Source organism: Saccopteryx bilineata, chromosome X, assembly GCF_036850765.1.
Source record: "Saccopteryx bilineata isolate mSacBil1 chromosome X, mSacBil1_pri_phased_curated, whole genome shotgun sequence".
Taxonomy (NCBI): Eukaryota; Metazoa; Chordata; class Mammalia; order Chiroptera; family Emballonuridae; genus Saccopteryx; species Saccopteryx bilineata.
Window position 1 is genome coordinate 1,530,713 of NC_089502.1, and position 6,809 is coordinate 1,537,521.

General features: G+C 35.2%; 1 non-coding gene across 1 annotated transcript; it reads left to right on the forward strand.

Annotated features, from left to right (window-relative positions):
- The first annotated feature begins 3,207 nt into the window (after positions 1-3,207).
- Positions 3,208-3,363, forward strand: LOC136317901 (U1 spliceosomal RNA). Its single transcript, XR_010727914.1, has one exon. It is a non-coding gene; the product is annotated as a U1 spliceosomal RNA (small nuclear RNA).
- Positions 3,364-6,809: the final 3,446 nt, after the last annotated feature.

Sequence of the window (6,809 nt, forward strand, 5' to 3'; positions counted from 1 at the left end):
TAAGTACATATCAATGATAATCTTAAAAATAAATGGTTTAAATGCTCCAATTGAATGACATAGGGTAGCTGAATGAATAAGAAAATATGACCCATACATGTTGTCCACAAGATGCCCTACTCAGAACAAAAGATACACCTAAACTGAAAGTGAAATGATGGAAAAATTCTCCCATGCAAATTGAACTAGAAATAAGCTGGGGTAGCAATACTTATACCTGACAAAATAGTCTTTAAAACAGAGGCTATATATAGTAAGAGACAAAGAAAGTCACTACATAATGATAAAAGGAGCAATCAAACAACAGGATATAACCATTGTAAATATGTATGCACACAATATAGGAGCAACTAAATATATAAAGCAGATTTTGATAGACAAAAAGAGAGATCAATAGCAATACAGTAATAGTAGGAAATTTTAATACCTCATTAACTTCAATAGATTGATCCTCCAGAAAGAAAATCAACAAAGAAACAGCAACCTAAAATGAAAGACTAGATCAATGGCATTTAATTGATATCTTTAGAATATTTCACCCCAAAATAGAAGAATATACATTATTTTCAAGTGCTCATGGTACATTTTCTAAGAAAGACCACATCAGGATAAAAAACAGGTATCAATACATTTACTAAGATTGAAATTATATCAAGCATCTTGTCTGACCACAATGGTATGAAACTAGAAATCAACTACAATAGAAAAATGGAAAAATATTTAAACACTTGGGACTGAATATTGTGTTATTGAATAATAAATGATTAACAAGTAGGTAAAGGAAGATATCATAATTTGTCTTGAAACAAATGAAAATGAACATACAACAACCCCAAAATCAATGGGACACAGCAAAAGCAGTCCTTAGAGGGATGTTCATAGCATCACAGGCATATCTTAAGAAACAAGAAACAACTCAATAAATTATCTAATCCTGCACCTAAAATAACTAGAAAAAGAAAAATAACAAAGGCCCTGAGGAAGTAGAAAGAAAATGAAAACATGAGAGGATAAATAAATGACATAGAGGACAAAAAAATATACAAAAGATCAATGAAACCAAGAGCTGATTCTTTGAAAAGGTAAGCAAAATTGACAAATCTTTAACCAGACTCATAAAAAAGAGAGGACTCAAATAAATAAAATTAGATATAAAAGAGAAAAAGTAGCAAATGGCATTAAAGAAATGCAAAGAAATGTAAAAAATAATATGAAGTACTATATGCCAATACACTAGACAACCTGAACAAAATGGATAAATTCCTAGAAGCAATCTTCCAAACTTGACTCTGAAAGAATCAGAAAAGCTGAGTGGACCAATTACAATAAAAAAAAATTATCAAAAAACTCCCAGCAAACAAAATCCTAGACTGGATGTCTTCACAGGTGCAATTTTTAAACATTAAAAACAAAACAAAACAAAAAAAAACTAACAACTACTATTCCCAAGCTATTCCAAATATTCAAAAGAAGAAAAGTTTCCCAAGCTCATTTTATGAGTTATATCTCTGATGAACATAGATGCTAAAATTTTCAACAAAATATTAGCAAACTGGATCCAGCAATACATTAAAAAAATCTTACACCATGATCAAGTAGGATTTATTATGGGGATGCAAGGCTGATACAATATTTACAAATCAATTCACTTAATTCATCACATAAAGAAAATGAAAGATAAACATCACATGATCATATCAGTAAATGCAAAAAAAAAAGCATTTGCTAAACTCCAGCACCAATTTATGGTTAAAAAATCTTTGCAAAGTGGGAATAAAGGAAACATACCTCAACATAATAATGGCCATATATGACAAACCAACAGCCAACATCATACTCAATGGAAGAAAAAACACTAAAAACAATCCTTTAAAAATTTGGAACAAGCCTGATCAGGTGGTGGCGTGGTGGATAGAGCATCAGACTGGGGTGCAGAGGACCCAGGTTCAAGACCCCAAGGTCAACAGCTTGAGTGTGGGCTCATCTGGTTTGAGCAAAGCTCACTAGCTTCGACCCAAGATCTCTGGCTAGAGCAAGGGCTTACTCGGTCTGCTGTAGCCCCACAGTCAAGGCACATATGAGAAAGCAATCAATGAACAATTAAGGTGCGCAACAAAAAACTAATGATTGATGCTTCTCATCTCTCTTTGTTCCTGTCTGTCTGTCCCTATCTATCCCTCTCTCATTTCGTCTCTGTAAAAAAAAAAAAATTGGAACAAGACAAGGGTGTTGCCCTTCACCAATCTTATTCAATATAGCACTAGAAGTCTTAGCCACAGCAACCATACAAGAAGAAGAAAGAAAAGGCTTTGAAATTGGAAAACAAGTAAAACTGTCGTTATTTGCTGATTACATGATTCTGTGCATAAAAACCTTAATGTTTCCATCAAAAATTTACTAGACCTCATAGATGAATTCAGCAAATTGGCTGGATATAAAAATAGTATTCTGAAATCAGGCCCTGGCTGGTTGACTCAGTGGATTAAGCATTGACCTGGAGTGTGGACTTCCCAGATTTGATCCTCAGTCAAGGCACATATGAGAAGCCACCATCTGCTATCTCCCCCTCTTTCTCCTTTGCCCAGTGGCTCGATTGGTTCAAGTGTCAGCCCTAGGCACTGAGGATAGCTCAGCTGGTCTGAGCATTGGCTTAAGGTGCTGAGCATAGCTAGATTGATTCAAGCAATGGTCCCAGACAGGATTTTCTGGGTGGACCATAGTGAGGGTGCATGCAGGACTCTGTCTTTTTATCTCTTCATTCATTTAAAAAAAACCCAACAACAATGTAATCATTGCCATTTTTATACATCAATAATGAACTGTCAGAAAGGTTAATGAAGGAAAATATACCATTTATTATTCCAACGATGAAAAAATAAAATACCTATGAATAAATTTAACCAATGAAGTAAAATTGCACTTGGATAATTATAAGACATTGAAAAAAGAAATGTACAGACAAGTAGAAGCATATACTATGTTCATGGATAGAAAAAATTAACATCATTAAAATGCCCATACTACCCAAAGCAATTTATAGAATCAGTACAATTAATATAAAATATATCAATGGCATATTTCACAAATCTAGAACAAATATTCTAATAATTTACATAGAAAAAAATGAAGAACAAAATAGAAGATATCATACTTCTTGATATCAAGCTATACAGTAAGACCACTGTAATCAAAACAGCTTGATTCTAAATACTTATCAGCAGGAGAGATACAATAAAAGTTTTTTTTTCAGGGCAAGGTTTATCCATTGCCCTCTAAATTGCCAACCCCTGCAATTTCCTCAAATGTGGTAAATTTGACTGCATAATGTGTTGTAGTAAGGGACTGCATTCCCACTTTCCCCTGGGAAGAAAAACATCTTGGTACTGGCAAGAACAGGCATACAGCTAAATGAAACAAAACAGAGAACAAATAAATAAACCCATGCCTTTATGGTCAATTAATATTTGAGAGAGAAGCTAAGAGTATACAATGGAGTAAAGATGATTTCTTTATTAAGTGGTGTTAGAAAAATTGGTCAGGTACTTGCAAAAAAGAAAATGAAACTAGACCACCAACTTAACAACATTCACAAAATTAAACTGAAAATGGATAAAAGACTTAAATATAAGTCACAAAATCATAGAACTCCCACAAGAAAACATAAGTAGTAGACTCTCAGATATTTCTTGTAGCAATACTTTTGCCAATATATCTCCAGGGGCAAGTAAAATAAATGGCAAAATAAACAAATTGGATTGTATCAAACTAAAAAGATTTGCACAGGAAAAGACAACATTAACAACATAAAAAGACAACCCACTCAATGTGAGAACATATTCACCAATATGTCTAATAAGGGGCTGATAACCGAAATTTACAAAGGACTTCTAAAACTCAACACTGGGATGATACCCAATCTAATTTAAAAATGTGCAAAGGACATGAATAGACACTTCTCCAACGAGGACATACAAAGAGTCGATAGACGTATGAGAAAATGTTTAAGTCACTAATCATTAGAGAAATTGAAATTAAAACCATAATGAGACATAACTTCACATCTGCAAGAATGGCTCTCATTAACAAATCAACAAATGAGTGCTGGGAAGGATGTGTAGAAAAGGGACTCTTTCTGCCCTGTTGGTGAAAAGGCAGACTAGTGCAGCCACTGTGAAAAACAGAATGGTGTGTCCTCAAATAATGAAAATGGGAACTGACTTATGACTCAGCTATCCCATTTCTTGGAATATATCCTAAGAATTTCAAAACACTAATTCAAAAGAAGATACACACCCCCATGTCTATTGCAGCATTTTTTGCAATAGCCAAGATCTGGAAACAGCCCATGTGCCCATCACTTGACAAGTGGATAAAAAAATGTGATACATTTATACAATGGAATAGTACACAGTTGTAATAAACAAGGAAATCTTAACTTTTGCAACAGCATGAATGGACCTGGAGATTATTATGCTAAGTGAAAAATAAGGTAGAGAAAGACAAATATTATATATCACTTTTTTTGTGGAATGTGAGGAACACAAAAAACTAAGGAACAAAATCAAAACATAGGCAGTGTCACAAGAAATAGATGGACAGCTGTCAGAGGTATGGGGGAAAGGGAAACTGGATCAAAGAAGCTGAAGGGATTAGCCAAATTATATATATCACATGTAAATACAGATAGCAGGGTGGCTTGTCCCAGAGGGAAAGGGTAGCTGGAGGGAGGGGGAGGGAAGGTAAAGAGGGTAAAATGGAGTTGGAGAGAGTCTGTTTGGGGCATGGGGGAGCATGATGAGGTGTGTAGAGGTTGCTATATTGTGAGGGACACTTGAAATCATGTTAACACTATAAATTAAACATAAAAAAATAGATTAAACTATTCATTTGTTAAAAAACACTTAAGTTGTTAGTTCACTTTGTTTATTAGATGGCACATATGAGTGAAAGCAAAAGAGAGACAGCCCCATAGATAAAAAGGCAGCTGACAATTGTGATGGAGTGGGAGCTGAAGTCTAGGTAATAGAGTGGAGGTATTGAGCAAAATAAAAAAACAAATAGAAAAAAGAAATGGACTGGCACAACAGTGTGGTGACTGCCTCAGGGGAGAGGAGGTATGGAGAGTGGGAGGAGGATAGGGATAAATAGTAATGGAAGGTGACTTGAGATGGTGTGGTGAGCACACAATATAGTTTACAGATGATGTGTTGTGGAATGGTTCTCCTGAAACCTGTATAATTTTTTTTGAACCAATGTCACCCAATAAATTCAATAAAAGGAAAATAAATAGATAAAATATTTTTTCTCCTTTTAAAAAATATCATCAAACTTTTATAACTTCCAATTCAATCAGTGCTTCATATCAGAATCCCATTTTGATTAATTCCAGCAAAAAAATATTGACATTGTAGTTGATCCATACAACTATATTTTGGAAAAATTTATGGTTTCATTGACTCTTTCTGAGGTTTTGGCATTTCTGCCAAAGACCCCAGTGTGGTTACTAGTGCTACCTGGCTAATGATTATTAGGTAAATATTCACGAAGGAATATTTCAATTCTGTCAGTCTGTGATTCTTAAAGTACAACAATGATCGTGTACCTCTCTGTTGATTATTCTATAAGGGCTCCCCATTGCCTCCTAAATTAACTATAAACTATTTACACTGGAATTTAAAGGTTGCCAGGTCCCAGGCCTAACATAATGTTGTTGTTGTTTTTTTTTAATTGTGAGCCGGCAGCTGTTCTTGCATGAGCAACAAACAATTAACCACAAGCACCCATGCGGAGGTTACTATTCTAAACACAAATAAAACTGATAACAAATTTAATCTGACACGTATTTAATGATATAGCTAATGGTTGTTGTGTTGGTAGTATTAGTCATAAATGGTAGGCAGTTCGCATTAATATGTAATTAGTATTACTTTTCCACACTGAAACCAATTTTTCCAGTTTCCTTTCATATTACTAGTTTTTCAGCATCCCTAATCAGCATCCAGGCTGACAATTTTCATTGATACAATGTACCATTTAATCATCAGCATCGCTTACATACACACACTCTTCCATACATTATGAGACAAAAGGTCTTGGCTCTTCCACTCCAGCAGCTGAGATTTTGCCATTCCCCTACCCCTCACTGCCTCTTGCAGCCTAGAAGTCAAGTCCTTATGACTGAGTTATGTGCTTTGTCTTCTTCTTCCTGACCAGTCTTTAACCCTAAGCCATGGGCTCTTGTACTCATCCTTACAATAAAGGTGCTCTGAGGGGCTCATCTTTATTTCTCACCAAAAGGCATGAGGCTGCAGAAATTCTGACCCTTAAAATTATATTGCTTCTGAGGGAGGAATGGGTTGTGCTGGTGGAAAGGGGAAGGTCAGTAACAGAAGGGCCTTTCAGGGTTGTCAGGGCTAGATAGAAAGCATTAGAAAGGGAGGTGGCAGTCATTGGTGGCTCAGAAATGAGAACTATAGCTACATTGGAATATAAGCATAAATAAAAATTTAAAATTCCAAACACAGGTATTAAAATAGAGGCAAATATGACAATTGTGTAATTATTTTAAACAATTTTGATGGTTTTTCAAGTCACTACTCATATTTATTTCATTATATGCAAAACCTTCTGAACTAGGAGTTAACAGAGTACGCCAAAAGGAGTATCTTGGGCCACCCCAGTCCCCTGAAAAAGCCACACACGAGTAGGGAGCGAGAGCTTATTCCAACATTGGAACTTTTCTGTGCGGGTGGGGGTCTCATTTGGATTGAGAGGCAACCTGCTTCATATCCTAGTCTGAGTGCACAGAT